At 51.2% G+C, this 8,997-nt stretch overlaps 1 long non-coding RNA gene across 1 annotated transcript; it reads left to right on the top strand.

Moving 5' to 3' along the window:
• The first annotated feature begins 3,078 nt into the window (after positions 1-3,078).
• LOC136406782 (uncharacterized) lies at positions 3,079-5,688 on the top strand. Its single transcript, XR_010751702.1, has 3 exons — positions 3,079-3,218; positions 5,261-5,391; positions 5,612-5,688. It is a non-coding gene; the product is annotated as an uncharacterized lncRNA (long non-coding RNA).
• The last annotated feature ends 3,309 nt before the right edge of the window (positions 5,689-8,997 follow it).

Below are 8,997 nucleotides of genomic sequence, written 5' to 3'. Positions count from 1 at the left end.
GTTCCTTATAGGCTAAGCAGGAGTAGTCAATCTTTTTATACCTACCGTCCACTTTTGTATCTCTGTTAGTAGTAAAATTTTCTAACCGCTCACCAGTTCCATAGTAATGGTGATTTATAAAGTAGGGAAGTAACTTTACTTTATAAAATTTATAAAGCAGAGTTACAGCAAGTTAAAGCATATAATAATTACTTACCAAGTACTTTATGTTGGATTTTCACTAAGTTTGGCAGAATAAATCTTTATAAAACAACTTACTATAGTTAAATCTATCTTTTTATTTATACTTTGGTTGCTCCACTACCGCCCACCATGAAAGCTGGAACGCCCACTAGTGGGTGGTAGGGACCAGGTTGACAACCACTGGAAAGTGACACTACCAGACCGCGGCAGAGCCGGGGCCAGGAACCAGGCTCCGCCCCTGGCATGCCCCACTGTTCCTGTGAGGGCAGAAGGGTGTGGGTAGGGGTGGGGGTCAGGACACTGCAGTGTTCACTCCTGGGGCCTAAGTGCACACGTGCAATGAATCCGTGAGGAGCCGTCTTCCCCAGCAGTCTGTAGGCCACGAGGCCGCTCTGTGAGCTGCGCTCAGTGATGTCACTGGGCGATGTGATGGTGTCGCAGACGCCTCCTCTGGCTTCAGATCTGCAGCTCAGCTTCTCCAGAGCCTTTGTGCAGGTCAGCGTGTGTCTCACAGAAGCTAATGTGCAGACGAGAGTCCATTTGGTGTAATGAGGGGTTTGGTTTTATGAGCAGGAAGGATGGCCTTTGTCCAGCAGTGTGAAAACATAGTTTTGTTTTTTTTTCATTTTTCCAAAGCTGGAATGGGGAGGCAGTCAGACAGACTCCTGCATGCACCCAACCAGGATCCACCCGGCATGCCCACCAGGGGCAATGCTCTGCCCCTCTGGGGCATCGCTCTGTTGCATCCAGAGCCATTCTAGCATCTGAGGCAGAGGCCACAGAGCCATCCTCAGCGCCCAGGCCATCTTTGCTCCAATGGAGCCTCTGCTGCAGGAAGAGAAGAGAGAGACAGAGAGGAAGGAGGGGGGAGGGGTGGAGAAGCAAATGGGCGCTTCTCCTGTGTGCCCTGGCCAGGAATCGAACCTGGGACGCCTGCACGCCAGGCCGACACTCTACCACTGAGCCAACTGGCCAGGGCCTGAAAACGTAGTTTTTAAAGTGAAAATTATGTCATGGGGTGGCTCTCAGACCCTGGTAATTTGTGATACCTCACCGGGGAGTCATAGGGGTGCTTTCTTCCAAAGGAAGTCCGAGCTGAACATGTGCAGCTTGTGGCCGAAGGAGCTGTCCCCACTTGCTTCCCAAGCGCTGAGCTAACAAACTGTCCAAAGACTCTCCTGTCCCAGGCCAGGGTCCCGCCCCTAGGACACAGTTCTCGAAGGGCCAGGTTAAAAGGGGGTCAGGGCCCTAGTAAATGCAAGAGGTCTTCAAAACGCAAGTGCTGTTGGGTACGTTGCTCAATATGCATCCAATACCAGCATTTAGAGCTCTGAGAGCCACAGTGTCCAATATGGCAGCCCCCAGCCAGGCGTGACCATTTAAGTTTAAACCAACTTAAAATAAGTACAATGGCAGATTCTGTTTCTCAGTCACTCCAGCTGCATTTCAAGTGCTCAGGAAACACAAAGCCGTGCCATACTGGACAGCAAAAGTACAGACCATGGCTGCAGAATGGGGCGGGGGGCAGGGGTGCTGGCCTAGGAAGTGAACACCCTGTGGAGGGGGAGGGAGACACTGTTCCTAGAGACCCAGGGAACCAACCAGAAAGGCCTGAACCACATGAGCACGTGAGAAAGTCTGCAAGTCTCGATGTGGTCAGATAATCTAGACCTGGGGATGGTGTCCTCCACCCTACAGGGAGGACTTGCTGACCAGAGTGTCAGGTCAGTTCTGCCCAGGACAAGTTCCAGTACAAACCTCGCTTAGTTTTGGCCAGATAGCTCAGCTGGGGAAAGCATCGTCCAATACACCACGGTTGCAGGTTTGATCCCTGGTCAGGGCACATATAGGAACAGATGGATGTTTCCTTCTCTCTAACATCAATCAGTATTAAAATTCACTTCGTGGGGACATACTAGAGACACAAAGGAATTGCAGGCAGTCTCTTATTTTGCACTTTGCACATACTTATGATCCTAGAAATTCAATCATGAAGAGATTATTCTTCCAGGAAAATGGTACTGTTTGTTCCTAGGGCATGTTTGTTTTTAAGGAATGAAAACGACCTAGATTAAGCAAAGGGTGATTTACTCTAAGCAATTGGGGTAGTCGTACTGACAGGACAGTTTGGCCCTGACAAGAGACAGAAGTGGCCTACATAATCCTGGGGTGGCCCCCCTCCCATGTCCCCTTCTCACTGCTTTCTTGGTCATTCTTCTCTGTTTTCATGGGCTTGCATGCCTCCTCCTCCTCCTGCCTGCACCGACCCCAAGCCTTATCCCTTCAGCGTGCCTGTGCTCACATCAACAATCCGGGCAGAGGAAGGCTTCCCTTGCAGGTCTGGGCCAGCCAGCTCCCCCCTATCTGATTGCTTGAGCCCAAGGGTAGATTTACTCCGAGACTAGGAAAAGCATGGTGCTCTAGGACACTGCCTCTCTGGTAACGTGCATGCGATCAACCGGAGCATCCTCTGTAGCCTGGTTGGGAAAGAGAAAATAAAACAGGGACAGTCTCCAGTGTCGTTTTCAATGATCAAACACAGCTGGAAATTCAAGATGCGAACCTCAGTTTTCCGGGTCCAAGTGCCTAGAACAGCACCTGCGCAAGGACTTGTTTAGTGAATATTCGTACAGGAGGGATAGAAGGGAGGGAGGGAGGGAGGGAGGATGGGAAGGGGGAAGAAAGGAGGAGGGAGGGGAGAAGGAGGGAGGGAGGGAGGGAGGGAGGGTGGGAGGGGGGAAGAAAGGAGGGAGGGAGGGAGGAAAGAAAAGAAGGAACCAACTATAATATAAAAGATTCACAGAGTATAGGACTTCTTTATCATATATTTTATTTAAAGGAAAACAAATAAACAAAACACCTTTCCTTCGTGCCTAGGACGGGTGTAAAGTTTCCAGCACTTGCCAGCAGACATTTACCGGAAGCCTCCCCTGCACACCACATGGGAACGAGGCCATGGAAGAGACAGACCCCTCTCAGAGCACAATCTCCGAGCTCAGTCTGGCGGGGGAGACACAAGTTAAACTAGTGACCAGGTGAGTGTATGTGCACATCCCCTAAAAATGACGAGAGAAATCTGAATTTACACTTCTTTACCCTCTTGCTAAATTTCACTGTAGCAAGTAGAAGTATCCAAAATCCTTCCGAGTGTTGTAGGCAACACTGAAGAATGTTATTTTGAAGATAGAGTTGGTGTTTCCCCATCAGACAGCATCTTAAAAAGTGTTTTAAATCAACAAAGTAATTTGCTTGTCCATCAAAAGTTAAATTCTACAGAACAGCATCTGTTCATATGTATTTATCCAAAGTCACACTGTCTTGTTTGGGATGTTGGAGACGTTCTGGACATGGATAATAGTAGCATTGTGAATGTCCTGAATGCCACTGAATTGTACGCTTAAAAGTGGTTACAGGCCCTGGCCAGTTGGCTCAGTGGTAGAGTGTCGGCCTGGAGTGTGGAAGTCCCGGGTTTGATTCCCGGCCAGGGCACACAGGAGAAGCACCCATCTGCTTCTCCACCCCTCCCCCTCTCCTTCCTCTCTGTCTCTCTCTTCCCCTCCCACAGCCGAGGCTCCATTGGAGCAAAGATGGCCCGGGCGCTGGGGATGGCTCCATGGCCTCTGCCTCAGGCACTAGAGTGGCTCTGGTCACAACAGAGCGACGCCCCGGATGGGCAGAGCATCGTCCCCTGGTGGGTGTGCTGGGTGGATCCCGGTCGGGCGCATGCGGGAGTCTGTCTGACTGCCTCCCTGTTTCCAACTTCAGAAAAATACAAAAAAAAAAAAAAAAGTGGTTACAATGGTAGATTTTTATGAAATGTATATTTTACCACACAAAAAATTCACACCGGATACACAATTTTATAAACCTGTTTTCATTTTGCAATATAACGTGACACTTCTCTATATCGTTAAAAGACAATCATAAATATATCACGGACTACCAGCTCATCCTATGGCTGCAGCATAATCACATTGCTGTTACATTTCATTCCTGTTGGACACTTGGAGTGTTTCTAATTTGGGGTTATTATCAATGATATTTTCGTGAGTAACTTTGTGCATGAAACTTCATATGCTTCTTAGAGCATATCTTTAGGATAGAATCCTGAAAGTGGGATTACCAGATTTAAGGGAATGGCATTTGTGTGTGTGTATGCTTTTGATACTTGTTGCCAGGTAGCATTCAATGAATGTTGTACTATTAGAGAGCAGGCTGACACCTGATAGGGGGTTGTGTGTGGGAGGTAAGGGGTGGAGGGATTGAGCAAAAAAGAAAAAAAAAGAGAAAAACTCACGGACACAAACAACAGTGTGGTAATTGCCAGGAGAAAGGGGAATGGGGGATAAGTCCCCCCATGAGGGACAGAGAACTGACTTGGGGGTGAACACAGTATAGTGTACAGAGATGTGCTGTAGAACTGGGGATCTGAAACCTGTATAAACATGCTAACCAGTGTCACCACAATAAATTCAATAAAAAGGAAAAAAATTAAAATTAATAAATAAAAAAGGGAGGAGAGATTTTTAAAAATTAAAAAGAAATGAGGCCCTGGCTGGTTGGCTCAGCGGTAGAGCATCAGCCTGGCATGTGGAGGTCCCAGGTTCGATTCCTGGCCAGGGCACATAGGAGAAGCGCCTATCTGTTTCTCCACCCTTCCCCCTCTCCTTTCTCTCTGTCTCTCTCTTCCCCTCCCACAGCCAAGGCTCCATTGGAGCAAAGTTGGCCTGGGTGCTGAGGAAGGCTCCATGGCCTCTGCCTCAGACGCTAGAATGGCTCTGGTTGCATTGGAGCAACGCCCCAGATGGGCACAGCATCGCCCCCTGGTGGTCATGCTGGGTGGATCCTGGTCGGGCGCATGCGGGAGTATGTCTGACTGCCTCCCCACTTCTCACTTCAGAAAAATACAAAAAAAAAAATTAAAAATAATAATAATAAAATAAAAATAAATGAATGTTATACTGACAAATACTTCCACTTGCTATCCATAAGCGAGCCATGGTCTCTGCCCCATAGCCGAAATGGAGACGTTTCAGAAGTCCTAGGCACCCATGGTTTTGCCACTTCTTCCTGCCAGGGATCCTGCTCCACAGCTCGGTGCTGCTTTGGGTGGAAAGCACAGGAACTGCAGTCAGGACATCAGCTCGGGCTGTCACCTTGGCAGCAGGCTGCCCAGAATTTTGGGTGTGGCCCTGGGAAAGGCAGCAGGTAAGAGGAGCCCTCTGAGGTCCAGGGTGTCCGCTGAGTTTTGAAGGCATTGACAAGTAACCCACCATAGCCACCTCCCTGGACTGTCAGTGAAAACCTTTATTCACAACTTGACATTTCAGACTCTTCCATGTAAAGTAAGCCCCTATCGAACTAATGACTGAATTCTTTTTGAAAAATTCTGTCTCATTCCAACGCCCTTTTCTCTTCCTTCCTGAAGGCACTGCCTGCTTTGTGTGCCCGCCCGCCCGCCCGTGCTCCGACAGGAGAACAGCAGGAGAATGGAGACCAGCTGCACCCAGGGGCATGGACAGAGGTCAGAGGATGTGGGCAAGCAGGTGCTAGAGGGGAGTGGCCCTGGGGGGAGTGGCCATCGCAGGAACACAGCTGGGACAGTTTGCTAAGCAAGGGAGAGAAAGATCTCCCAGGGAAGGAGAGGAGTGAGCAGGTCCCAGGAGTTTGGCTTGCAGGAGACAGAGGGGAGGGTTTCGGTGATGCTCCTTCAATAAGTGAGAAGCAGCAGGAGAAGATGGGTCTCTCTTTGGACTTTTTTTTTTAATTCAATGAGAGGAAGGGAGGCAGAGAGACAGATTCCTACATGTACCCTGACTGGGATCCACCCAGCAAGCCTACTAGGGGGCGATGCTATGCCCATCTGGGGTGTTGCTCTACTGCTCAGCAACCGAGCCCTTCTTAGCGCCTAAGGTGGAGTCCATGGAGAAGTCCTCAGAGCCCAAGGTCTTTGGACTGTCTTTGCAGTGCTACTCAGGGCTGAGCTCTGGGGACCACAGCCTTCTAGGCTTTACGTTAACTTGTATGAGCTTTGACAATGAGCATCTACACACAAACACAATCTCTAATCTCTACAACCACCCTGGGGGCCCTGAAGACATCTGAGGTTCTCCCATAGTCATTCCCTCCACTCCATTCTCTTCTTCCTTCTGGCCTTCGAACACTGATTTTGTTCAGGTAGCACACTGGACCACTCGGGCTGCCATAACAAAGGGCCGCAGGCTGGGGGAGGTGGCTCACAAAACAGAAACTTATGCTCTCCCAGCTCTGGATGCTGGAAGCCCCAGATCAAGGTGTTGGTAGAGTTGGCTCCTTCTGAGACCATGAGGGAGAATCCGCTCTCAAGCTCCCCCATGGCTGCTGGTGGTTTGCTGGCATCTTTGGGCTCCTTGGCTGGTAGAAGCATCGCCCTGATCTCTGCCTGCCTCTTCACATGGCGTTTTCCCTGTCTCGCCACATCATCTTCCCCCCAATCGGTATCTGTTTCTGTGTATGGACACCAGTTGCATTGGATCAGGAACCATCCTGAAGACCTCATTTAACTTCATTATCCCTGCAAAGACCTTCTCTCCAAATAAGATCACATGCTGAGATATGTGGGGAGGGGGTAGGGTCCCACTTAGGAGTCTTGAGGGGAAGGACGCAACTCCACCTGTGACAGATAGCATCTTCCGAGTAGCCATGCCCTTCATGGGAGGCCTGAGCTCATTTCCAGTGCTGGGTAGGTAATCGTCACCTGTTTAAGTTGACGTGGAGGTCCTACTCTTCCTTGTGGGGATGGAGAAGACAAACGGATGTGATACAGTCTGCCCAATGAGACAGGAAGGAACGGGTGCCGGGAAGAGTTATTTTTTGGGTGAAGAGAGACACAGAGCCTGTGCTCTGTCTCTAGTGCCAAGAGCCTTGTCTCCTTCCGTGTCTGAGGCCTGGAGCTGAGGCAGCCCTCGGAGACCCAGAGGAAGGGAGCTGGGCCCACACCCTGGGCACACAAGTGAGAAAAAAGAAAAGATCGAGTCTTTGGTGAGGCTCTGACGCCATGAAACCAGAGCCTCACTTCCTTGAGACTTCTCATTACATGAGATGATTAATTTTCCCTATTGCTTAAGCCAGTATAAATATGCACCGCGGTGTTCCCTGGAAGTCTTCCTAGGAAGTGTCCTCCAAGGGGGCAGGAAGATGGGGCAAGCCTTTGGGAAGGAAGCTGTGTTTGTCATTGGCCCGCTTAGTGGCAGACCCATGTCCCACCCTGCTGTGTTCCTGGGGCAGGGCGGAGATGGGGACTGGCCCCGAAAATCACGCTTCCCAGCTTCCTTGCCAACAGGTTCGATCGTGGAGGCCCTGATAGGAGACTGGAGGATGGCAGAGCAGTACCCAGCATTGCTCTCAGTGGTGCCAGCCCCCTCTGGTCAGCGCCTCTCTGTGGTTCATTTCCTCTGGGAAGCCCCCAGGTGACCGCAGCTCTGCTGGGGGTCCTCGCTCCCTTTCGTGCCTGCCCCTGTGAGTAGCTGCCTGCAGTTGTTACACAGCTGCCCTGTCACTAGCCCCCATGTTCGACTCCCCTGCTGAACTGCCGGTTCAGACCCTGAGTGATACAGGGCGTGGCATGCCGGAAGAGGATGTTTCGTACCCTGTTAACCATGGCTAGCCCAACTTCTAAGGCCTCCAGGTGCTCTTGTCAGCAAGGATGGGGTGGGCTGATAGAGATGAGGTTGAGGCAGAACTGAATTGTCTGTGCAACAAAAGAGTGCCCCCCCCAGGTTGAATGCTGCCCCCAGAGCGACCCCTCTCCCAGCCCTCAACCCTCTCCCCCAGTGAGCTGGACATATAGATGGTCACCTCTCCATGTGCCCACCAGTCTTGTTTTTGCCCTGGGTACCTGGCCCCCTCCCCAACTCACCCCAGCCTTGGACGAGCCTTTCTAAGCCCTGGCTTCTCCATGAATTGTTTCTAATAGCCAGAGCAGAGCTCACGTACCACAGTGGCACCCTGCGTGGCCATGGTCCTGGTGACCACAACATACCAGCGCACAAAGCTATGGCTCAGCCCCACCCCCACCCCCGTCTGGACTGTGAGCTCATCTCCTTCCCCTGGGAGCCAGGAGCCCTGGCTTAGGACAGCTGCTCACAGGCCGTGTGAAGGCAGACCATGAGCATTCCCTTCCGACGATGCTGCAGCCGCTCCTTGGGAGCCCAGACACACAGCTGCCCTGTGCCCAGGTTCCTGGGGCTCAGTGCGGTGTGATGCCTCAGGCCCTTAGGACGGCCAGACAGCCATGGTTCTGACTTGGCAGGAATGTGGGGCTCACACCACCCCCAGAGAGCACACACCTTCCAGGACGCCACAGTTGTGCAAGGCTTCTCTGCACGCTGTTCCCTCGCTCTATTACAGATCTGGGGCTTCCCAAAGGTGGGGCCCCGCTAGGGTGGGGCTCCAGCAACAATGGGGCAGTGGCAAAACCCAGCAGAGGTGCTGCGACACCTTGGGTCAGAGGCTGCTCAGGAGAAAATGAAACCAGAGAGGCGGTTTTCTTTAGGCGTTGGGTAGAAGGTCAGGCTACTGTTGGCCTCCCCAGTTTCCTGCTGGTCCCCAGGAACCCAGTGCCCAGCTGCACCCAGAGACGGTCCTTCCTCACCCAGCACGTCGCCTGCACATAGGCTCCTGCACTCAGTATAAATATGTATTAAATGAGTAAACGACCAGAGGAAGAATATTTAGATTCTTTTGTTCCTTTAATTTTAGATAGCACCCGGGGAGAAATTCCCAGGAGCCAATCAGTCATGTAGCAACCAAGAATCACAGATTTTTTTTCAGAAC

Source organism: Saccopteryx leptura, chromosome 5 (genome assembly GCF_036850995.1).
Source record: "Saccopteryx leptura isolate mSacLep1 chromosome 5, mSacLep1_pri_phased_curated, whole genome shotgun sequence".
Taxonomy (NCBI): Eukaryota; Metazoa; Chordata; class Mammalia; order Chiroptera; family Emballonuridae; genus Saccopteryx; species Saccopteryx leptura.
Note: the sequence above shows the minus strand (reverse complement) of the source record. Positions and strands in the feature narration are given on the sequence as shown.